General features: G+C 41.5%; 1 protein-coding gene across 6 annotated transcripts in view; it reads left to right on the top strand.

Annotated features, from left to right (window-relative positions):
* IDE (insulin degrading enzyme) overlaps positions 1-25786 on the top strand; it is a 112857-nt gene that overhangs the window by 517 nt on the left and 86554 nt on the right. For 2 of the 6 annotated variants that reach the window (XM_021074003.2, XM_021074000.2), the window contains exon 2: positions 10358-10456. The exons of the other annotated variants lie outside the window; for them this stretch is intronic. The gene's annotated coding sequence lies outside the window, so the exon portion shown is untranslated. The remainder of the gene's footprint in view (positions 1-10357; positions 10457-25786) is intronic. 6 annotated transcript variants of the gene reach the window in all.

Below are 25786 nucleotides of genomic sequence, written 5' to 3'. Positions count from 1 at the left end.
GGCCGCGCCGCTTCGGGGCAGGGGGAGTCTGCCAGTGAGGGGCTGGGAACCCGAGGCTGACGGTCCCTTGCCGTGAGGTAAAGGAATTCGAGTCCAGGACGACCGCTTCTCACCTTCTTCCCAGCCGTGCTTTTTCCTGTGCGAACTGAGTTTCCACTATTATAAGGAAATCCCTGCATTGGGATCTGTAAAAGTTTGCCTGCCTGCACTTAGTGAGTAGCCCAGTGTTGGCTTTCCTGTAGGGAGAATTTGGGAGCCGGAAGATGCGTAGGATCCTTCACAGCAGCTCCCTTGTTTCACACCTGAGAACCGAGGCCCGGAGAGATTGTGTGATTTCCCCACAATTGCAGGTTGTGGCACGAACCAGGATGGGACGCACGTTTTTTTTGCCATCCGGTGGCGTGCTCTCTCCTCTTGGCTACTCTGTGTATACGGGAAATTTTCAGTCTTGTAGCGAACGCTGAATATACCCTTTACTGTGAAAAAACAGGAATTGGCAAAGCTGGGTAGTCTTGTCTTGCCTAACTTGGATACATCAGATTTGAACCCCTCCTCTGGTTTAAAAAATATCCAGGATCTACTAAAGGCAGGGCACAGTGATGACCCTCTGTGTAAGGAACGTGGTCTGCATTCAGAGTGGTTGGAGCGAATTAAGATGCCAGAAGAGTGTAGCCAGCAAAAAAAACGGTGTGTTTGAGAGAATCAGAAGACTGGCAGGACGTGTCTTAGGAGCTCGCTGCGGAGCAGAGATGGGAGAGGGGTCTGGGCTGGCCTCTGAAGGAAGGGCAGAAGGTGGGCAGGGGTGGGTATAGTCTAGCCTAGGTGTGCAGGTTAGTTGGTCCGTGTTGGGAGAACAGTGAGCAGATTAGTCTAGTTGGACCCTTAGAGAATTTACTTGGGGACATTAGGAGGAAACAAGTCTTGTGTTATAAAAGTAGGATCGTGCTAGCCCGGGCTTTGGCTTTTAGTTGCAGCTTTTCCAGAGAATAGTAGGTAGGGAGCCATCAAAATTTTTGAGGTGGGAAGTGATGTAATGAACTGGTAATTTAGGAAATTAGTTTGGTGGCTGTGTGCAGGATTGTAAGGGATTGGAGAGACCTGAGGCAGAGAAACTGCTTGGGACTTGGTTTCTACTGCCTGAACTAGGATAGTAGTAAAGATAATAAGAAAGCCTAATGTAAATGAAGAATCTGTGGAACTTTCCCTCTTCTATTTCCCACTACACCACAAAATCCATTACAGCATGGAAAAAGATCCCTGAATTTAGACAGGGAAGTGGAGATGCTGAGCACAGGTGGGGTACCTCCCTGGTCCTCCTTCGTGTCAGAACACTTTGTTTTTAATTGTTAATAGGCTGTATTTTGCTCCATCTTGTCTCCAGTGTACAGATTTGTAATTTTAAAGAAGGCATCAATTTTAAGTTTTATGCAACTAAAAGGTTTGTATATGTCCTATTTACAATTCTGTCTTCTCCGGTTTTCTCACACTGTTCTTCACTTTCATTGATGAAGTCTAGGGCATGGGTTGAACAACCAGAGCTTTCAAATAAGATTGTTCTCAGAGAGGGAAATTAGAGATTCAAAGCATAATAAATGAGATCAACTGTTTATAAAGCACTACACTGTAAATTAGTGGCTGAGGTGGTAAGGAAAATGCAGGTTGAATCAAAGGGATCGGGGTGTAGTTTTAGGAAGGAACATGTTAACATGAGTGCATGTGTAGTTACCACATATTTCAGATCTTAAGGAAGGAAATCAGTCCTATTCCTCATAGTAGGAAGAATGTGTTAACAGAGGCAGTTACGTAGCAATTTGCTGGAAGAGCTGGGCTTTTACTCATGTCTGTCTGGTGCCCAAGTATGAGCTCTTAACTGCTATTTTATACTGCCTCTGCCAGTGTTTGGGCATTTATTTCCTGTTCTAACCTCTTGAGCAAGAGGTGGTCTTACGGCATTTGAATTAAGATCAGTACATTTACAAAGCCCTCTCATTGTTCTTTTCAGCCATATTGGGTAAGCTGGGACTCTGCAGAATTACCTGAACTGGGGGAACCTGGAGGTAATAGCCTATTCCCTGGCAACCACTTAAAACACCTGAGCATCTGTCTCATTTTGCAGGCAGCTCTATGTTACATTTATCTGTTCTACAGGCTTTTAAGAAACAGTGGTATGGAGTTCCTGTCATGGCTCGGCGGTGAAGGAACCATGAGGTTGAGGGTTCGATTCCTGGCCTCACTCAGTAGGTTAACGATCCGGTGTTGCCGTGAGCTGTGATGTAAGTCGCAGACGAGGCTCAGATCCAGCGTTGCTGTGGCTGTAGTGTAGGCCGGCAGCTACAGCTCAGATTCGACCCCTAGCCTGGCAACTCCATATGCCACAGGTGTGGCCCTAATAGCAAAAAAAAAAAAAAAGAAAAAGAAAAAAGAAACAGTGGTATGCCAGCAGGTGGGATTAACTATTGAGATTCAGGCTTTTAAACTACTTTAACCAGAACAGTGTGTTTTAACAGTTTAAAAGGGCAGGATGCCTTTGAATATCTTTAGCCTTAGCCACACAGAATAAAGTTACATTCTGCCTATCTGCCTTAAAATTTAGAGTTGGGGACAGTCACATCAGGGAGTAATGTGGGGAGCAGAAGTTCAGTGTATGTTTTCTTGAGAATTGGTTTCTTTTCCATTTTTCTGTTACTATTTTAGACCTCCTCAAAAGGTACCCAGAGGTTCAGTGTGTTGCTGTGGCTGTGGTGAGGGCTGGCAGCTTCAGCTCCATTTGGACCCCTAGCCTGGGAACCTCCATATCCTGCATGTGTGGCCCTAAAAAGACAAAAAAAAAAAAAAAAAGTATGTAACTTAAAAAAAGAAGTGGGAGTTCCCATTGTGGCTCAGAGGGTCAAGAACCTGACTGGTATCCATGAGAATGTGGATTCGAGCCCTGACCTTGCCCAGTGGGTTAAGGATCTGGCGTTGCTGCGAGCCGCAGTGTAGGTTGTAGATGTGGCTGGGATCTGGCATTGCTGTGGCTGTGGTGTAGGCTGGCAGCTGCAGCTGTGATTTGAGATTTGACCCCTAGCCTGGGAACTTCCATATTCTGCAGGTGCAGCCCTAAAAAGAAAAAAAAAAAAGGCAGTACTCACAAGCTGTTCCTTAAGGGAAAGGTATCACCCTTCCTGACATATTTATCCCGTGAATGAGTGGTCTTTCTTCAAAACTGGTTTTCTCTGTTAATTTTCCTAGTTTTTTTTGGTTTCGTTTTTTGTTTTGGCTGCACTTGAGGCACATGGAGGTTCCCAGGGCCAGGAATCAAACCCTTGGCTGTAGTTTCAGCTTCCACCACAGCTGTGGCAAACAGTGGATCCTTAACCCACTGCACCTAAAAGGAACTTGTTGATTTTCCTAGTTTTGAATACAGGTTCGATGTTATAATTTTTTGAGTTTAGCTTGAAAATTGGAGTAATCTTTGAACCCTTCTTTTCCCTACGCCGCCTATTCCCTAAAGCAAACTTTCTTGACTCTTACATCCTAAAGTTCCTTGGAGTAAACTTGATCATCCATCACAATCCTGGTTCAGCCATAATAAATCTTCCCTGACATGTCACATCTACAAGTTTTATAACTGATTTTCCAGTCTCCTGTCTCCCTGTTAGTTGATCCTTATTATCAGATTCATCCCACTAATGTAATACTTTCCTCAAGCCATTGTCTTAGAATTACCACCAGTAATTCTACACTATTTCAGGGTTAAGTCCATCCTTTTTTTAAAAATCTTATTAGTTTTTGGCAATGGTGAGCAGCAGCTTGATGTGGGATTTCAGTTCCTAGACCAGGGATTGAACCCAGGCTACAGGGGTGAAAGCACCAAGTCCAAACCACTAGACCACCAGGGAACTCCCAAATGCAAACCTATTGACCCAGCATTTAAGCATCTCCTAAGCTGGCCTTAGCCCAACTTTTAAACTTAACTTTCTTCTTCTCTCATCAGACTCAGTAATTTACTGATTCTTACACGTGACCTGTTCATTCCCAATTCTAGAATGCCCTTTCCTCTTTTCTTTATATGACTAAATCTTACCTTCTTTTTAGACTTTATACAGGTCATACAGTTAGCTTTCCTTTTTCTGAACTTAATGATTTAAAGAGATTTTGAAATAGCCATTTGACATTTAACCATATACTTACTGCCTCATATTTTTTATTCTTTTAATTATTTAATATTATATATGCTAGACTGTATAGAACAAAGAAGAATAATAAAATGAACACCTGTGTACTCACCATCTAGTTTAGGAAATTTCCAGTAACTTTGAAGCCCTCTGTGTTCCCCTCCCCACTTGCAACTTTCTCTCTCCCCTAGAGAGAGAATGTTTTCCTATATTTGGATAATAATTCTCTCTTTTTTTTTTTACGGCCACACCTGTGGCATATGGAAGTTCCTGGGCTAGGGGTGGAACTAGGCTGCAGCTGAGGCCTACACCACAGCCACAGCAACACAGGATCCAAACCACATCTGTCACTTAGACTAAAACCTGTGGCAGTGCTGGATCCTTAGCTGAGTGAGGCCAGGGACAAACCTCCATCTTCATGAAGACTAGGTCAGGTCCTTAACCACAATGAGCCACAATGGGAACTCTTCATTCTCTTGATTTTTCTTTATTGCTTTATCAATCTTAATATATTCCTAAACAATACATTGTTTAATTTTGCTTTTGGCCTTTATGGAAAATGTTCATCTCTGAGTTACTTTTTTGTTTCACGTTGCTTTTGAGATTCATTCACATAGATGTATGTGTTCACTGTTGAATGGCAATCCTATGTGAATATGCCACTAATTTTTTTCTATTCTGTTGTTGATAGAGATTTGAGTTGTTTCGATTTTTTTTCCTATCACAAATAGCCCACGTGGCTGGCTTGCCCTAGTACCTAGTCTTTTCTACCCGCATTCACCAGGGATTTCATCCACTTATATATGCTTTGTACAGTTTGTAGCTAGTAACCACATATGCTTATTTAAATGTACACTAACTAAAATTAACAGTTCTGTTCCTTAGTCACCCTATCCACATTTCAAGTCATATGTGGCCTGTGGCTGCCGTATGGGGCAGTGCGGATATAGAACATATCCATCATCACAGAAGTTTTATGAAACTAGCCTGATCTGTATTCTCACAGTTCCCAAGTGTGTATCTCTTGCTAGGACCCCCTTGAATTTCAGATTTAGGTAATAAATTTCCTACTCACCATTTTCTTTTGGAACTCCAATATGCTCTTAAACTTAGGTCTACAACCTGTCTTCAAATCTTCTACTTCCAAACCTACCCCTGCCAGTTTTCTCCCTTATCCCAGTTAATGACATTGCTGGTCTTCCACTTGGTGTAGGCTAGCAACTTGGAATCATCCTTAACTCCTTTTTTTGTTTTCATGTGCCTCTCCCAGCATATATATCCAGATTTAGACTCTGCTCACTGCCACCACCCTGGTTCTAATCACACCCTCTCACCCAGGTTACTACAGTAGCCTCTTAACCAGTTTCTTTTCTTCCGTACTTGCCTCTCTACATATAGCTTGTTCTTGTCACCACTGACAGCATGATCTTTCTGAAATCCAAGACCCAGATCTTGGCTTCGGAATATTGAATACCTTGCAGTTGATCCTTGTTTTGCTCAGACTTAAAGCCCTTATAATGGTCAGGGAGGCTCTTTGGGCTCTGGCCTTTCCTTACCTCTCTCTCTGATCTTGTTTCCAAAATACTCTCTTCTATCCAGTCCCATTGGTCTCCTTGCTTGACTCGGTATTGCTCAGATTATTTGCAGTGTTTGCTCTTTGCTCAGATGCTCCTCTATCAGTGAGATCAGGGGGGCTTCACAGAGAACGCAGTATTTGAGTAGTTTTTTTGGGGGGGGGGTGTTAGGGCTGCTCCCGTGGCACATGGAGGTTCCCAGGCTAGGGGTCTAATCAGAGCTACAGCTGCCAGCCTACACCACAGCCATGCCAGATCCGAGCTGTGTCTGTGACCTACACCACAGCTCATGGCCACACTGGATCCTTAACCCACTGAGTGAGGCCAGGGATCGAACCTGCAACCTCATGGTCCCTAGTTGGATTCATTTCCGCTTCGCCATGACGTGAGCAGATGTTTTTCAAGGAAATATAAAATTTGGATGAACAGAGAAGGGGAAGAGAGAGTATTTCAGATGGAAGGATGGTAATAGCAAAGGCTCAGAAGCAGGACAATTCAGACCATAATCAAGGAAGAGTGAGATTTTATCCTAAAGGAAGTTGGGAGCCTCAGATACCTTTTGAATAGCAGAATGACATACGTAAGTTGTGTTTTTGGATGACTAATCTGCTTTTTGAAATACAGTTGAAATGCAGGCAGAGATTGACAAAGAATCAAGAAATTGTGCAAATAACAAGGAAAGGAGAGTGTCTGCGGAAGTCATGTAGAAAGAAGGTTTGACAGTTTTGAATGGGTATTGTGGTGGGGATGGAGGAATCAAAGAGGCTTAAGGCCTTAGTGACTGTGAAATTAGGTAGGAGGAGTGCCTGTCGTGGCACAGCAGAAACAAATCTGACTAGGGGCCATGAGGTTTCGGGTTTGATCCCTGGCCACGCTCAGTGGCTTAAGGATCCAGTGTTGCTGTGGGCTATGCTGTAGGTTGCAGATAAGGCTGGGATCTGGCGTGGTTGTTGCTTAGGCCAGTAGCTGTAGCTGCACTTAGACCTCTAGCCTCTGAACCTCTGTATGCTGCAGGTGCGGCCCTAGAAAGCAAAAGAAAAAAAAAAAAAGAAAAGTAAAGAAATTAGGTAGGAGACACCACTGGGGTAGGGAAGGCTCTTGTGGGGAGATTCAGCTGCAGGCAGTGGGAAGAGGTCCAGCCAGGTGAGATGTCAGTGCTGCCTGGTGGGTGGCTGGTTTCTGAAGGCATACTAAGAGAACAGGTTGGTCAGCTGCAGCAGTAGGGCACAGTGATGCAGTTTTATTGGCACTTCAGAGCTGGCTTTATTGGGAACTTGGATAACTCGAGGCCCCTCATGGCAGCGGACAAGACAGAGTAGTCCTTAAACAACCAGAAAGAAAACCAAAATGATGATCCGGTTTGTAGATTGGTAGCTCAGGGAAGAGTTCAATTAAAAGATTTTGATGATCCTTTGCCTGGCATTACGGGCTATTTGCTTTTAGGACATGGAGCAAGGGTCCCCTGAAATGCTATCCCTGTCACCTAGCACAGTGTCTAGCACATAGTAGGAGTTCAGTATTTGTTGGATGTATTTGTCAGGGACATGAGCTTCTGGAAGTAGGAAGCCCGAGTCATAAACATGATTCAATTTTTGCTTAGAATTTGCCATTTCTATACTCTAAATGTCAATGTAGCCAATAACTGGTATCTGTATGTGTTTTTTATGATAAAGAAATTAGAGGTTGGAGTGTATTTCCAAGATTTCTTGCAGTTCTGAGTTATTCATAGCAACTAAATTGTTTTGAAAAGGGATAGGACAGTGTGGTAGAAAAGAGCTCCTGGGTACAAAGGCTCAATTCACCTGGATTCTAGTCTTGGTTTTCCATTAGCTTCACTGTGTGGTTGTGGATGTTAGACGAGATCATCTTTAAAGTTCCTACTACCTCTGTGAATCTGAGACCTTCTGTTTATGAAGACTCTAATCTCAGAGTTCCCATTGTGGCTCAGTGGTAATAAACCCAACTAGCATCCATGAGGAGGTGAGTTCAATTCCTGGCCTTGCTCAATGGGTTAAGGATCCAGCTTTCTGTGAACTGTGATGTAGGTTGCAGACATGGCTTGGATCCCACTTGGTGTGGCTGTGGCGTAGACTGGCAGCTGTAGCTCAATTTACCCTTAGTCTGGGAACTTCCATATGCCTTGCTCTCTAGCTGTACTATGGCTCTGATAATAGTCAGTTTCTCATAGTCAATTGGAGTGACGATGCTAGTGAAACCGAGTTGCTGGCAGTAAAGATTATATAGTTGTTTTATGAAATGATAGATAAAGAATATTCCTTTGACAGCTCATCTGATACATATCAATATTTATAATCAGTTGGTGCTCTTACTAGTTTTAATTTTTCAAGTAGCTCTAGTTTCCTTTGTAGTATAACAACAAAGTCTCAAGTTCAGGTTATGATATAAAAAAAGAATGTGTATGTATGTATGACTGAGTTACTTTGCAATACAGCAGAAATTGGCACATTGCAAATCAATTGTATTTTATTTAATTTTTATTCATTTATTTTTTTGGTCTTTTTGTCTTTTTAGGACCTCACCTGAGACACATGGAGGTTCCCAGGCTAGGGGTCTAATTGGAGCTGTAGCTTCTGGCCTATGCCACAGCCACAGCAATGCGGGATCCAAGCTGTGTCTGCCACCTACACCATTGCTCATGGCAACGCAGGATCCTTAACCCACTGAGCAAGGCCAGGGATCGAACCTGCAACCTCATGGTTCCTAGTCGTATTGATTCTGCTGCACCACCACGGGAACTCCCTGAACAATTTATTTTGAAATTTATTTTAATATTTCCGGATAATATGCTATACTGTTATTCCTTGATTTCTCTCTTTCTTTTTTTTTGCTTTTTAGGGCTGCACCTGCAGCATATGCAAGTTCCCAGGCTAAGGGTCTAATTGGAGCTACAGCTGCTGGCCTACACCACAGCCATAGCAATATAAGTTCCAAGCTGCATTTGCAGCCTACACTGCAGCTCGAGGCAATGCCGGATCCTCAATCCACTGAGGCCAGGGATCAAACCTGCATTCTCATGGATACTAGATGGGTTGGTAAGCCATGGAGACACGACAGAAACTCCTCTTTTCCCTTGCTTGTCTTAGTGGGTTAAGGATGTGGTGTTGCCATAAGCTGTGGCATAGCTCACAGATGTGGCTCAGATCCAGTGTTGCAGTTTTGCTGTGGCTGTGGTGTAGGCCTGCAGCTACAGGTCCAATTTGACCCCTAGCCATGGACCTTCCATATGCCACAGGTGCAGCTATTAAAAAAAAAAAAAAAAAGATCTTCTATTTCCTAAACAGGTGTAGATCTGAGTTTTAGTATGATCAACACATTTGTAGAATAAATCTGCAAAATTGTGAGAGATATATGAATGACTTCTGTTCCTCCATCCAGCTCTAGAATCGTAGGATCTTTTTTTTTTTTTTTTTTGTCTTTTTAGGACCGCGCCCATGGCATATGGAGGTTCCCAGGCTAGAGGTCTAATTGGAACTACAGTTGCTGGCCACAGCCATGCCAGATCTGAGCCGAGTCTGCGACCCACACCACAGCTTACGGCAATGCTGGATCCTTACTTAATCCACTGAGTGAGGCCAGGGATTGAACCTGCAACCTCATGGTTCCTAGTCGTGTTGTTTCTGCTGTGCCACCACGGGCACTCCTATAATTGTATGATTCTAAGTAGGAAAGAATTAAATGATTTTACAGATTAACACATGGTTAAATCAACAAACTTTTGAAGAGATCCTTTGCAGAACTTAGATTAAAAAAGACACAACTTTTCTTCTTTTCCCTCCTTCCTTCCTTTTGATTGTTCATTGCAGATTTCAATTTATTTGTTTTCTTGCAGTTTTAATGAGATATAATTGACATACAGCAGGGTATAAGTCCTAGGTATACAGCATATTGATTTGACTGACAAACATCATGAAGTGATTACTACAGTAAATTTGCAGAACATCCATCATCTCATATAGATACACAACTAAAGAAATAGAAAAAAAATTTTTTTCCTTGTGATGAAAACTCTTAGGATTTACTCTCAATGACTTTCATATATAACATAGAACAGTGTTAACTATATCATGTTGTACATTACACTCCTAGTACTTATTTATCCCATAACTGGAAGTTTGTAAGTTTGTACCTTTGACTGCCTTCATCCAGTTCTCCCTTCCCACATCCCTCTTCTTCTGGTAACCACAACTCTGATCTCTCTTTCTCTTTTTTTGGGGGGTGGGTGGGGTGAGGAGTGCTGCACCAACAACATATGAAAACTCGCAGGCTAGGGGTCAAATTGTAGTTGCTGGCCTACACCATGGCCGCATCAACTTGTGATTAGAGCTGTGTCTGCAACCTACACCATAGCTCAAGGCAACACTGGGTCCTTAACCCACTGAGTGAGGCCAGGGATTGAACCCACATCCTCATGGATACTAGATGGATTTGTTACCACTGAGCCACAATGGCAACTCCCTGATCTCTCTTTTTTTTAAAATCATGCTAAAATTTATTGTATTTTTGTTTTTCAATGGCCATACCCATGGCATGTGGAAATTCCTGGGCCAGGGATTGAACTTGAGCCACAGCTGCAGCAATACCCGATCCTTTTAACCCACTGCACAGGGCCTGGATGGAACCCATGTCTCCCCGGCAACCCAAGCTGCTGCATTTGGATTCTTAACCCACTACACTACAGCAGGAGCTCCTCTGATCTCTTTTTCTGTGAGTTTTTTTATTTGTTTTTGAAGTATAATTGACTTACAACACTATGTTAGTTCCTGTTACACAACATAGCAATTTGATATTTCTGTATGTTTCAAAATGATCACCATGGTAAGTCTGGTTATCATCTCATCATACAAAGATATTACATAATTGTTGAATCCCTGTACTGTATATTTCATACCCATGACTCATTTATTTTGCAACTCATTTATTTTGAACCTCTTCATCTCCCTCACCTATTTCTTTCTTCCCCTCAATCCTTTCCCCAATGGCAGCCACATGTTTATTCTCTGTATCTATGATTTTTTTTTAAATTTTAATTTAATTTTTTTTTGTCTCTTTAGGGCCACATCCATAGCATATGGAGGTTCCCAGGCTAGGGGTCAAATCAGAGCTGTAGCCGCTGGCCTACACCACAGCCACAGCAACAAGGGATCCGAGCTGCGTCTGCGACCTGCACCACAGCTCACAGCAACACTGGATCCTTAACCCACTGAGTAGGCCAGGGATCGAACCTGCATCCTCGTGGATAACTAGTCAGATTCGTTTCCCCTGAGCCACGATGGGAACTCCCTGTGATTCTCTTTTTAACATAACACCCTATAGGTCCATCTATGTTGTTGCAAATGACAAAATTTTATTCTTTTTTATGTTTGAGCAGTATTCCATTGTGTGATTTTATGTATATATAATATATGACATATTCTTTATTCATCTATTAAAGTGCACTTAGGTTACTTCCATAACTTGACTAGTGTAAATCATGCTGCAGTGAAATGATAAATCTGATAGAGTTATACAGAGAACTCATACAACTCAGCATGTTCTTGTCACCACTGACAGCATGATCTTTCTGAAATCCAAGTCCCAGATCTTGGCTTCGGAATATTGAATACCTTGCAGTTGATCCCTGTTTTGCTCAGACTTAAAGCCCTTATAATGGTCAGGGAGGCTCTTTGGGCTCTGGCCTTTCCTTACCTCTCTCTCTGATCTTGTTTCCAAAATACTCTCTTCTATCCAGTCCCACTGGTCTCCTTGCTTGACTCGGTATTGCTCAGATTATTTGCAGTGTTTGCTCTCTGTTCAGATGCTCCTCTACAGGGGGGCTTCACAGAAAATACAGTATTTGAACAAATTTTTTTTTTTTTTTTTTTTTTGTCTTTTTGCCTTTTTCTGGGGCTGCTCCTATGGCACATGGAGATTCCCAGGCTAGGGGTCTAATCGGAGCTGTAACCACCGGCCTACACCAGAGCCATAGCAATGCAGGATCCGAGCCACATCTGCAACCTACACCACAGCTCATGGCCACACCGGATCCTTAACCCACTGAGCAATGCCAGGGATCGAACCCACAACCTCATAGTTCCTAGTCGGATTCGTTAACCACTGCGCCACGACGGGAACTCCTGAGCAAATGTTTTCGAAGGAAATGTAAAATTTGGATGAACAGAGAAGGGGAAGAGAGAGTATTTCAGATGGAAGTAATGGTAATAGCAAAGGCTCAGAAGCAGGGCAATTCAGACTATAATCAAGAAGAAGTGAGATTTTATCCTGAAGAAGTCGAGAGCCTCAGATACCTTTTGAGTAGCAGAATGACATACGTAAGTTGTGTTTTTGGATGACTAATCTGCTTTTTGAAATACAGTTGAAATGCAGGCAGAGATTGACAAAGAATCAAGGAGAGTGTCTGCAGAAGTCAGGTAGAAAGAAGATTTTTCAGGAGTTCTCGTCGTGACACAGTGGTTAACGAATCCGACTAGGAACCATGAGGTCGAGGGTTTGATTCCTGGCCTTGCTCAGTGGGTTAAGGATCCAGTGTCGCCATGAGCTGTGGTGTAGGTTGCAGATACGGTTCGGATCCCGCGTTGCTGTGGCTCTGGCGTAGGCTGGCGGCTACAGCTCCGATTGGATCCCTAGCCTGGGAACCTCCATATGCCACAGGAGTGGCCCAAGAAAAGGCAAAAAAAAAAAAAAAAAAAAAAAGATTTTTCAGTTTTGCTTGGGTATTGGGGTGGGGGGCAGATGGAGGAATCCAGGAGATCTTGTCAGAATTAATGATTATAAAGGTGAGAGTTTTTTCCGAACTTTTAATCTGTTCCATTAATATGTAAGTCTGACTTTATCCAGACCACACTATTTGATTACTGAATGCAGGTTACCCAGCTTTGGGAGAAATATCACTAAATCAATGTTATCTATATTTTCATTATCCTATCAGTTGGCACTCAGTTTTGATTTGTCCTTTATTGGTTATAATTACTTTGATTACTTTAAGGTAGTTCGTCTCAGGCTTTTCCACTGTAAAGATACTCTTTTTTCTTTGTTGTAAGCATCTTCAGGGGGATACTTTAAAACTACATAAATATAATGTTCCTCCTCAAACTTTTAACTTATTTATATCAGTTGGACTTAGGATATACTGTTTTATTTAAACAATTTTAATCTGTTACTATCATTATTTAATCTTATGCTCAAGTTGTCTCGGACGGGCTGTCCCTCTTAAGCTGGCTCCTGTATCCATTTAACACCCATCCTCCTTTTTTTTTTTTTTTTTTTTTTTGTCTTTTTAGCTATTTCTTGGGCCGCTCCCTCGGCATATGGAGGTTCCCAGGCTAGGGGTTGAATCGGAGCTGCAGCCACCGGCCTACGCCAGAGCCACAGCAACGCGGGATCCGAGCCGCGTCTGCAACCTACACCACAGCTCACGGCAACGCCGGATCGTTAACCCACTGAGCAAGGGCAGGGACCGAACCCGAAACCTCATGGTTCCTAGCTGGATTCGTTAACCACTGTGCCACGACAGGAACTCCCCATCCTCCTTTTAGTATTTTCTTATTTTTTGGTACAGCAAGATGTTCCAGGCTCATCCTCTCATTGCCCTGATCCAGTCCTGGAATCAACCATGTCTCCAAGGAACCCTAGTGGAGATTAAAATTTAGAAACCAGGAGTTCCCATTGTGGCTCAGTGGTAATGAACTTAACTAGTATCCATGAGGATGTGCATTCAATCCCTGGCCTCACTCAGTGGGTTAAGGATCTGGCATTGCCGTGAGCGGTGGTGTAGGTCACAGACATGGCTGGGATCTGGTGTTGCTGTGGCTGTGGCACAGGCCAGGAGCTGCAGCTCCGATTCAACCCCTAGCCACAGGTGCAACCCAAAAAAGCCAAAAAAAAATTTAGAAACCAAGTTTTAGATACTTAATGTAACTCATTGCTATTTGGGGAGAAAGAGGAGGATAGCTACTTCTAGGCCCTCTTACTAGACAGAGCTAGAAATATATGTATGTAAATAGGTATTTATTATAGATAGGGGTACATAGATATACGTATGCTATACAGAGACACATGTTAACATCTATATTTATTTCCAATCTGCCTATAGTTATATATTGAAAACCATGAATCACACAGATAACCTCCATTTCCAGTCAGGAACTACAAGGTACATTTTAGCTTTTTTCCTTTCCATGTTTATAATTCTTTGCTTGATAGTGAGGACCCTGGTTCTTACTATCCTTGATAAATATACTTATTTAATCCATCCCCCTTAATGTAACTAACATCTCATCATTGCTGTCCCCTCTCCCCCTGCCCCCCGCCCCCAGGCCCTTTGAGGTGCTTCCTGGGTACCACTACTCCGTGTTGGCTGTCCCAGGAGTCATTGCCCTTTTTATTGTGTTAGAGCTTTGACACCTTGCTTGAGGCTGTTTCCTCAAAGGTATGCATGATGCCTCCTTAACCCTGATTAGGCCTAACTACGTTGCTGGGCTACCAAGAGCAGTTCTGCTCTCCTCACCCACTCAGAAACAGGGGTATATCTAGCCTTTATGTTAACTACCCTAACATTTGTAAATGGAGTTTGTAAAAAGACCTAACTTTGCATTAACTTTTTTATTTTTGATGATGTAGAGGGTCTGGATACAGATGTATTTTTAATTTTTAAAAAGCTTTTCATTGGAGTTCCCTCATGGCTTAGTGAGTCACTGCTGTGGCTCAAATCACTGCTGTGGTGCAGGTTCCATCCCTGGTTGAGGAACTTCCGAATGCCGCAGGTGAGGCCAAATTTTGTTTTGAACTAATCTTAGACTTAGAAGACAGTTGCAGAAACAATACACTTAAACATTGCATAATTATTAAGAACAAGAAATTAATGCAGTTCTTGTTGTGGCTCAGTGGGTTCAGGATATGGGTTCTATCCCTGTCATTGCTCAGTGGGTTAAGGATCCGGCATTTGCTGTAAGCTGAGGTCTAGGTCACAGTTGTGGCTCAGATCCAGTTTTGCTGTGGCGCAGGCCAGGAGCTGCAGCTCCTATTGGAACCCTAGCCTGGGAACCTCCATATGCCACAGGTGTGGCCACTTAAAAGAAAAAAAAGAACTAGAAATTAATATCTTTACCTTCATAGTTGATAAATAAGTATCTTAGAAGAGATGCTTTGAAACTGTGCAAATCCTTTTTTACTTCTTAGTATCCACTCGTAGTTCTTTGCAACATTTATTACTGCACATAATGGTGATTATTTCTCTTTACTTATTAATTGTAATTCTCTGAGGGAGAGCTGTTTTTCTCTCATTTGTTTACATATTTACTTATTTTTATCAGTATGAACTCAAAAATATTTAGTGTTAAAATTCATTGCTGTCAGTTGTTTATTTGTTGCTGAAATTGTTCTGTCTTTGGCCATTAGCATCTTTGGGTTGGCCCCTGTGTATTTTCAATAAATCCTCATCTTTTTTAGAGAACTTCTTTCTTTCTGTCACTGTGAGATGTTTCAGACTCACATTGTATTTTCTTTGCTCTAACCCTGGAATCAACTACTTGATTCCTCTTAATGGAAAATGATGTTAAGGGATCATGATCTGGGCAGTGGATTTCCTGACTGTCACTGAGGTGTCATTACTTTCAGTGGATGGTCTAGCCACCCCCACACATGGATATGTTTATATTTCTATATCTCTGTGTGTATATGTGTGTGCTCATATGAGTTTGTATTGATAATACCTCTGATTCCAACTTAATATTACAAACTTTATTCTTTTTCCTTATAATTTCTTCCTCTAACAATGAGTATATTGGATATCATTATTGACAGTTTATTTACTTATTTCATCAGTTCTGGTGTACATATAAAGTATTTTCATAATTGCCTATACCTCTGTAAGAAGCATTTTTCTTTTCTTTTCTGTGGCATGTGGAAGTTCCTAGCCCAGGTTCAGACTTGCTCCACAGCAGTGATAACATTGGATCCGTAATGGCTAGGCCACCAGGAAACTCTAAGAAACTTTTTTTTTTTTTTGCTTTTCGGGCCACATCTGTGGCATATGAAAGTTCCCAGACTACGGGTCAAATCGGAGCTGCAGCTGCTGGCCTGTGCCACAGCAACACCAGATCCCAGCCATGTCTGTGACCTATACCACAGTTCACAGCAACGCCGGATCCTTAAGCCACTGAGCAAGGCCAAGGATTGAACCCACATCCTCATGGATACTAGTTGGGATCATAACCCACTGAGCCAGAAGGGGAACTCCCTCTTCCAAGAAACATTTAAAATAACTATATCATAACATTCATGTACAGTCCTTTATGCCTTTATTGTATCCAGTCAAAATACTACTTTCTAGGTAGATTGTTTCATTTCTTTCCTACCTTCTTTAGTATGATTTATATGTTTGTTTATAATACAGTTAGTTTCTCTCATTAGTGTTTTCTCTTTTGCACACCCACATCCTAATTGATTTTTTTTTTTTTTAAATCTTTCTAGGGCCGCACTTACAGCATATGGAAGTTCCCAGGCTAGGGGTTGAATCAGAGCTGTAGCTGCTGGCCTACACCATAACCACAGCAATGCAGGATCTGAGCCACATCTGTGACCTACACCACAGTTCATGGCAATGCCGGATCTTTACCACTGAGCGAGGCCAGGGATCGATCCTGCATCCTCATGGATGCTAGTCAGATTCATTTCCACTGAGCCACAATGGGAACTCCCCTGATTGATTTTAATGGTTTATTTTTATTATTTTTATTGTGAAACATACGTAAGATTTGCCATTTATACTTTTTTTTTTTTTTTTTTTTAAAGGGCCACACTCATGGCATATGGAGGTTCTCAGGCTAGGGGTCTAATCGGAGCTGTAGCCGCCAGCCTACGCCAGAGCCAAAGCAATGCTAGATCTGAGCCTCATTTGCAACCTACACCACAGCTCACAGCAACACTGGATCCTTAACCCCCTGAGCGAGGCCAGGGATTGAACTGCAACCTCATGGTTCCTAGTTGGATTTGTTTCCACTGTGCCACGCCGGGAACTCCTTTTATTTATTTTATTTAATTAATTTATTTGTTTTAGGGAGACATTTATACATTTTTAAGTGTACCTTTCAGTGTCACTAACTGTATCACATCAGTGTAGTTACATTGTTGTACAACCATCACCACAACCCAGCCCCAGAACTTTCTCATTTTCCCAAACTGGAACTGTGTATCTGGCAGTAACTCCCCAACACTCCTTCCCTTTACCCTCTGGCAACTATCATTCTACTTTCTGTCTCTGAATTTGACTACTCTGATACCACATACAAGGGGAATCATACACTATTTGTTCTTTTGTGACTGGTTTATTTTACTTAACCTGATGTCTTCAAGGTTCATCCATGTTGGGATTCTGTATTTTTTTTTCTTTTCTTTTTTGGCCTCAGCCGAGGCATATGGGAGTTTCTGGACCAGAGATTGAATCAGAGCTGCAGCTGTGACCTGCACCACAGCAGGAACTCTTAATTCTGTATTCATTTTTAAAGTGTACTTGCCAGAGTCTAGGGAATTCCTAGCAGTATCACTGCTATTAAGAGGCCCTGAGATGGTGAGGTGGGGACTCTTAACTTGTTCTGCTCACCTTGAACTAGAGTAGTTGAGTTTTAAGAATTATACTTCTGTAAGATTTCAGTAGAGGAAAGCATATTTTCTTAGTTTAAGAAGCACATAATGAATGGTATTCAAGCTACAACTTTAATACTCGCTGGCATGGCGCTCCCGACACAACCTAGTCAAGTGAGGGCTGTTTTCATTGCTCATTGGTTCCATAAGCATCATAGATAGCTTCCTTACACATCCCACCGTTAACTTAGTTAACATTAAACTTAGCTTTGCTCTGAGGCAACACAAAGTGGGTTTACTCTTACTTAATAGTCTTGAGTATTTGAACATTGCTTTTGTGGGTTGGTCATAGTATTGTGGAGGAGTCCATTCTCATTTTTATTTTATTTTTTTGTCTTTTTACCTTTTCTAGGGCCCTCCTGCGGCATATGGAGTTCCCAGGCTAGGGTCTAATCGGAGCTGTAGCCACTGATCTACACCAGAGCCACAGCAATGTGGGATCTGAGCCTCGTCTGTGACCTACACCACAGCTCACAGCAATGATGGATCATTAACCTACTGAGCAAGGCCAGGGATTGAACCCACAACCTCATGGTTCCTAGTTGGATTTGTTAACCACTGCGCCACTACGGGAATTCCAGGAGTCCATTCTGATATGGATCCTTTTGGGACTGGATGAGAATGTAGATAATTATTTTTTGGCTTACATTGCTATTGGGATTCTGGAGCCCCAACGACTGGACTCTTGCCATTTTTACCTCTGTGTGACCTGGTAATTGTTATTGCCATCTTCAAGCCTTTTTCCTCATCAGCAAAATGGGGACAGTAATGATACCTCCCTCATAAGTTTGCGATGAGAATGAAATGAGGAAATGCAAATAATGTGTATGTCTCCATCATGTAGCTAGGTTTTCAACAAATCTGGACTAAAAACAATAACAATGCCATCAGTCCAATGAAGAGAAGAAAGTGTTAGGTATTTATTTATACTGTCTTTGGACACAACAACAGGGGTATAATTTCAAAGTTGTAGGCAGCCACCTGGATGGGATTTGAGGGGTAAGTTTTTAAGCCTGTAACTTAATAGAATAGCATCTGTTGTTAAAAAAAAAAAAAAAAAATTGAGAATCTAGGCTGTTACTACCTAACGTTCTTATCCTATTTGTAGAAAGAAACAAAATGAATCCTAAAATTGACAGCAACGTTGGGCCAAACCGCATTAGGTCAGCAGTTGAATGAGAAAGTAGGTTCCAGAATTAGGCTGTTGGTTCTCTTCCATTGTCTGCTTAAAGCTTTTACCTCACATCAAAAACCATTGAAAAAATTCATTTGGAAATTGTCCCAGTTGTGAGCCAACAAACTAATTCCTTTTTTCATTTTTCTTTTCCTTTTTTTTTTTTTTTTTTTTTTTTTTTGCTTTTTAGGGCCACACCCATGGCATATGGAGGCTCCCAGCCTAGGGGTCCAATTGGAGCTATAGCTCCTGGCCTACACCAGAGCCACAGCAATGCTGGATCCGAGCAGTGTCTGTGACCTACACCACAGCTCACGGCAATGCTGGATCCTTAACCCACTGAGCAAGGTTAGGGATCAGACCTGCAACTTCGTGCTTCCTAGTTGAAATTGTTTCTGCTGCGCCATGATCGGAGCTCCCAACAAACTAATTTCTTAAGGAAACCAAGTTGTCAGCACCAACTGTGAATGAAAATGGAGTTCAGATTTTTCCTTTATTAATTAGCTTTATATTGTGATGTAGCTGATGCAAGTTAACAACAACAACAAAAGGTTGAGAGTTCCCACTGAGGCTTAATGGATTAAGGATCCAGCTTGTCTCTTTGGTGTTGCCGGTTCGATCCCTAGCCTGGTGCAGTGGGTTAAACATCCGCCATTGCCACAGTGGTGGTTGAGGTTGTAGATGTGGCTCAGATTTGATCCCTGGCTCCAGAACATCCATATGCTGTGGGTGCCACCAAAAAAGCAAACAACAAAAAGTTCGCTTCGGGCTTAAGCATTTAGTAAGCAGAGCCTAGTACTTCAAGTCCATTAAATTTTATCTTTTTAAAGATTCTTTCTATACTATCCTGAAAAGTACAAAGAATAAAGTCCATCTAATAGTCTGTTATCCATGGATAACCATACTGAACAGTTCTGTGAGTATCCTTCCAGGGGTTTAGTCTGTATGCCAAAGATAAACTTTTAGCTTGGTGGAGTGACTGAGAGCATGGTGCTTTGGTGACTAAAGAGTTGGGTTTGGATCTTAGTTCTTTTATTTAATGCCTTTGTAGTCCTAGCCAAGTAATTTTATGAGATTTAATTTCCCCATCCAGGAAAAATGGGAATAATAGGATCTAAGGGGTTTGTCGATGTTATAATCTCTGTAGAGTTTGTACTGTGTACAGTACTGACTGAGTGAGCATTCAGTAAGAGTCTGTCCCAGTGCCCAGGCAATGCTGCTTTCTAAAGCAGATTCCTTTGCTTGTGCACTTGATTGCTTACTCAGGGGCGAGGTTTCTGCAAAGCTCTCTCTCCTTCATTATCAGTCTCCCCCCCCCCCCCAACTACTTAAGCCCTTTCTGGTTTAGATTTTTTAAAATAAATAGGTGGGAGTTTAATACATACAACTTTCTGTGTTTTGATGAGGCTATTTCATGGCTTTATTTTAAGTGGATTAAATTGGTTGCACTTATCTATTATTTTTCGATGATAAAGTTAGAACTCTACACTAAATTGACAGAGGTCCTATAGTTACATCAAACTTGGACAGCCTTTACAGCATCTCTGCTATAAAGCAGGTGTAAAAAAGCTTCACCAAGGCAGTACCTGGTAGATAGTAGGCACCCACCAACCTCTGTCACAATTTAGGGCCTTTCATCTTTAGCACTGTTGACATTTTGGACTGGATAATTCTTTGTCATGAAGGTTATCCTGTGTGTTGTAGGATGCTTAGTGACATCCCTGGCCTCTATTCACTAGTTGCCAGTTGTATCCTTCAGTTGTGACAATTCACTGTGACACATTGCCAGATGTTCCCTTGGGGAGCGAGTGATTCTGTTGAGAACCCCTGACTATAAACAGTGGCTAACCTACAGTGATTGTAAAGGGGTAATTATTTACCTGTTTTTCTGATAATCTGATAGTTTCATAAAGTACCATCCTATTACCAGGCTATCCTGGAGATGACACCATATACCTGGAATTGGCATGAGTATCTGTTAAGAATGCCAGTAATAACATGGTGGCTGTTGGAATGGTCTGTTTTTTTCTCACCACCCTAGGCCATAATAATGGTGATGATTATAAGGTTACCATTCATGAGTGCCTGCTATCTACCAGATACTGCCTTGGTGAAGTTTTTTAATACATGCTTTATAGCAGAGATGCTGTAAAGACCGTCCAAGTTTGATGCAATTATAGGACCTCTGTCAATTTAGTGCATCCATAGGAACACCTCACTCGACTCTTGGTTGGCAGTACTAGTTGTGGCCCCAAGGCCCGGTTTGACCAGAAGAGTTCAGTAGGATCTAGGATCTGAGCAGCAAAAAGGTAATTTGGTAAAGGTGAAGGTATATAATTACAGAACACTGTCTGAAAGTGGTCCTTGAGTCAGTACTCGTGTGAAGAATCACATTAAGGCAGAGTACAGGTCAAGTTTTTGAACCACTATTATCTGATGAAGGCAGGATTGTCTTTCTGTCAGAACCAGGGTGCATGTCTCAGTGGAGCTCAGCCCTCAAGTGCAGAATATGAGTATTTGTGGTTTGCTTTCTTTGGAAGGCTATCTGCAGAGAATTGGTTACAGGCTACTAACTCTTCCTAGCTTGTGATTTGAATTAATCTTTAGAAACCATGGCAGGGATCTTTGAGCTGTCCTTGCTGTTATGAGATCATAGAGAATCTATGAATAAGATGACCCATATGTAAAATTAATTCTGAGTTTGAAGATATGTTCGCTTGGAATGGTTTTTTTTGTTGTTGTTGTTTTGTTTTAAAATAAAGAACCTATCTAATTCAAATCCTGGGTTAAAAGTTGTTGTTTGAGGTAAATATTGAAAATTATTGAGAGGAGAATTTATTCAGCATTTAATCATTTTGCTTTTATTTGGATTATACTTATTGCTTGTCACTCTTAATTGGTTGTAGGGGTGTCTTAATTCGTTGTTAGGAGTTTTATTTTTAAATCTTAACTGGGGTTGAAAGTAATTACTAAAAGCTGGCTTTCAAATTATATATTATGGGTAAAGACTTGTTAAAAGATTTAACATATTCTATTATTGACTTAGTTGACTCATGCTGTGCTTACATAGGTCTCCTAGTTCTTGTGGCCAAGATGACGTCAATGGAAATAATTGTCTCAGGACACACCTGAAGTTTAGATAATTATACTAATTGGACTGTTACTTCTTATGCGCCTTCTTAGTTTAGCATCTCTTGGATATGGATAGCTACCTCTCAGCCTCCAAATGGTACTATTTCTAGGATGACTTTTGGTGGATGGTCTTTACAAACTGAATAATTCCTTTATCTCCCTCTCCTTTTATTTTACTATGTTTTACGATTTATAAAAACTCTATTTTAAAAACTTTTTTTTTTTTTGGTCTTTTTGCCTTTTCTAGGGCCGCTCCCGCAGCATATGGAGCTTCTCAGGCTAGGGGTCAAGTTGGAGCTGTAGCTACCGGCCTATGCCAGAGCCACAGCAACGCTGGATCCAAGCCGTGTCTGCAACCTACACCACAGCTCACGGCAACACCAGATCCTCAACCCATTGAGCAAGGCCAGGGATCGAACCCGCAACCTCATCGTTCCCAGTCGGATTGGTTAACCACTGAGCCACGACGGGAACTCCTATTTTAAAAACTTTTAATTGAAATGTATCTTAAGTGTGCAGCTTGATGCATTTCCACAAACTGAATGTACCTGTATGAATATACCTGCATAACCAGCACATGATCTACATCTCAGAAGCCTGCCCTCATGTTTCCTTCTAGTCCCCACCCCAACTCCTACCATCCTTACATAAAAGTATGGCTCGATTTTACTTTTCTTACACTTCATTTAGATAGAAGAAAAAAATACTTGCTCTTGGAGTTCCCTCTATGGCACAGTGGGATAGGCAGCATCTCTGGAGTGCTGGGATGCAGGTGCTATCCCTGGCCCTGCATGGTGGGTTAAGGATTTGGCATTGCTGCAGCTGCATTGTGGTTTGCAACTGCACTGGGATCTAATCCCAGGCCCAGGAACTCCACATGCCACAGGATGGCCAGAAAGAAAAAAAATGTACTCTTTAGCACCTAAATTCTTTCACTCAACCTTACATTAGTGATATTTATTTCTTTTTGTTCTTTGTTCTATGTTATTTGTTTTCATTGTTGTATACTGTTCCATTATGTGAATATATCACAGCTTATCTTTTCATTACTGATGGACATTTGATCTTTTCTAGTTTTGGCTATTACGAATAGTATTGTTGTGAACATATAAATGCATTTATTTTGAGTATATATCTAATACATGAATTGGTAGGTCATATTGTCAGCTTTAGTATATACTGCCAGTTTTTGCAAATGGGTGTGCCAGTTTGCATTCCCACCAGCAGTGGGTAAGTTTGTGTTGCCCTGTGACTTCTCTATCACTTGGTATTTTTTCATTCCTTTCCTTTTAGCCATTCTGGTTGGTATGTAGTGGTATCTCAGAAAATCTCCCAGGGCAAAAATCCACTGTGAATTTGGAGCATTTTGGAGCTTTAATCTATCAAACCAGTATTATTTTCATATTCCCTTTCATCCATGAGACATTTCTGTATATTCTTCTCTCTCTTTAAACTTAGTACATTTAAATCTACCATACATTTTCCCTGTTATTCTTTTTCTTTTTTTCTTTTTTCTTTTTTTTGTCTTTCTGCCATTTCTTGGGCTGCTGTCACGACATATGGAGGTTCCCAGGCTAGGGGTCGAATCAGAGCTGTAGCCACCTGCCTACGCCAGAGCCACAGCAACGCCAGATCCAAGCTGTGTCTGTGACCTACACCACAGCTCACGGCAACACCGGATCCCCAACCCTCTGAGCAAGGCCAGGGATCAAACCCGCAACTTCGTGGTTCCTAGTTTGATTTGTTTCCACTGGATCATGACGGGAACTCCTTTTTTTTTTTTTTTTTTTTTTGCCTTTTATTCTTTACTAATAGTAAATATTCTTTACTATTAGTAAAGTAGATAATGTAGTTCTCAGTGCAGGGACTCCTTTGGCAGATTGGAAGCATTCTTCCAGGATACCTATCTCTGTTTTATATAGGGAGGAATGGGTGAAAAACTGAAAAATTTCCTTGGAGCATTATTTTAACCTACTTATATTTTTATTTCCTCATTTTTATTATTTGGGATTATAAGGAGGAGAATGGGGTCAGGGAAGGGCTGAGGGGGTGGTAACGTGCAGCTGGGGAAGAAAGCCACGTATGATTTCCTTAAGCATCGCCTTCTGCTCCTCCCCTTCCTACGCTTCCTTTGTATAGTTCCACCTTTGCTACAAATCAATTGTGTGAATGCCCTTGAGCAAGTCACCTAATCACTGAGCTTTTGATTCCTCATCTGCGATTTAGGAGAATGGCCACGAACAACTGCTGTGATCTGCCAGTTAGGGAGAATGGAAAGATTCAATGAGTGATTTATAAAGCGTATGACACTTTAAAATTGGGAATGGTTCTTAGGATTAGTTTTGTACAGTGGCATCTATCTCACATTTTCTAACATCCTGAAGGCCACTTGTGGAAGAAGGATACTTGTGAAATACTTTTGGTCCCCAAACTACAACTGTAAGAAACCTGTAGTTAATTGTGGCAAGAGGTATAATAAATTGGAGGTTTTGTTCATTTGCTTAAACCTTCATAATATCTCTAAATTTTTCATAGCTAAGCTTGTCACTTTTGGAATGAACAACCATTGATATGTGTGTACCAAAACTAAAACAAAATTTGCAAAAGCACTTTTCTCTAAAATGATACTGCTGTAGGATTCCTTTAAATTACAACACTCTTGTTCATTTAAGGTTTCTTTTTGTTGTTGTTGTAAACGCCTTTCCAAAGGGCTCAGCGAACAGCTGACATTCTGCCTGGAACAAAGGCAGAGCATCTCCTCATGGCCAGGTAGATTTAATTGACAGAATTTTAGTTTATACTCACCTTTATTGATCTAGCTGGTTCATGAAGGGAGATACACTGGTCCTTATAACTGAAGAACCTTGGGGTAGATGGTTCCCTGAGACATGTTATTTTTAAGTTCAAGTAACATGAATAGTATTTGGGAATATGTTGTCTTATGGCGAGGCATCCAAGGGCTTATACCACCACTGCCTTGATATTTTTACTAATCTCTGCCTTGTAAGGAGAAGAAAGGATGTTTGTAGGGTGGTTCTGATTCTAGGCATTTTCTCTCTGGGTGCCTCCTAAACTTTCGGGAGTGCCGTAGGTAAACTTGACTTCCGCCTAAGGTTTTGGGAGTGGGTGGATGGATTCCACAGAGGGGAGGTTTTGATTTATAATATGAGTATTAGCCCAGTCATCAGGTTTATAGGTCATCCACTTAAAAATTAGAAATGGATCAGGTCTAACTTTAAATAATGTCTTGGGCTCTGGGGTGGATAGGGGAGCAAATGGCAAAATAAAAGCTTATTTCCGTAAAATTTTTTCTCTTAGTACAGGAATCTGTAATTGATCTATTTGGAAATTTGCTTTTGCCAACCTTCAATTTAGGCCTTTGCATGTCTAGATAAAAGTCCATGATTTTTCAGTGGAAGTTTTGATTGTCATTCTGTTAACATCAAGCTCGTGTTTTTCTCCAGAATGCCTCACATTTTCTCCTCACCATCCTTTTGCTTAGGTGTCTCCTTTCTTTTATTTGGCATGCTCTGCTTACCTGCTTTTTCTCCTGTCTCCCTCCTAGACAGAGATAAATGCCCCTTTTATTACTCCCATAGTGTCCTGGGGATAACTTTGTCACCACACTTAAAAGACAATAATGGCTTGTTTTCATTTCTGTCATAAGTCTGAGTCTCTTCAGAGTAAGAGCTCTGATGTGCTCATCTTTGTAGCCAACATGCGTGGTGTGGTGTGTATAGGCCCCCTTAAAGTGTTGTTTGGATGTGCGGGGGCTGAAGTGGTCAAAGGACTGAGTTAAGAGCCAAGTACTAATTGTAACTTTTTGTTGTGTGATCTTGGACAAGTGATTTAAGCTCCCTAAGCTTCAGTTTCCTTATACGTAAGATGAGGGGATTAGGCCACCTGAGGATCTTGTTAAAATGCAGATTCCAGCTCAGTAGGTCTGTGGTGGTTTACTGATATTTTGCATTTTTAACAAGCTCCCAAGAAGAGCTAGTGCTGCCAGTTCAAGAACTGCAAAGGACTAGATAACATATAATGGCTTTTCTAGCTTTTACCTTCTGTGATTTTAGTTATCGTTTTAAATTCTG

This window comes from Sus scrofa, chromosome 14 (genome assembly GCF_054392235.1).
Source record: "Sus scrofa isolate SSC_HxYL_T2T_F1_AM1 chromosome 14, Sscrofa_HxYL_maternal_Yorkshire_Landrace_v2.0, whole genome shotgun sequence".
Taxonomy (NCBI): Eukaryota; Metazoa; Chordata; class Mammalia; order Artiodactyla; family Suidae; genus Sus; species Sus scrofa.
This window is presented reverse-complemented; position numbering and strand designations above follow the sequence as displayed.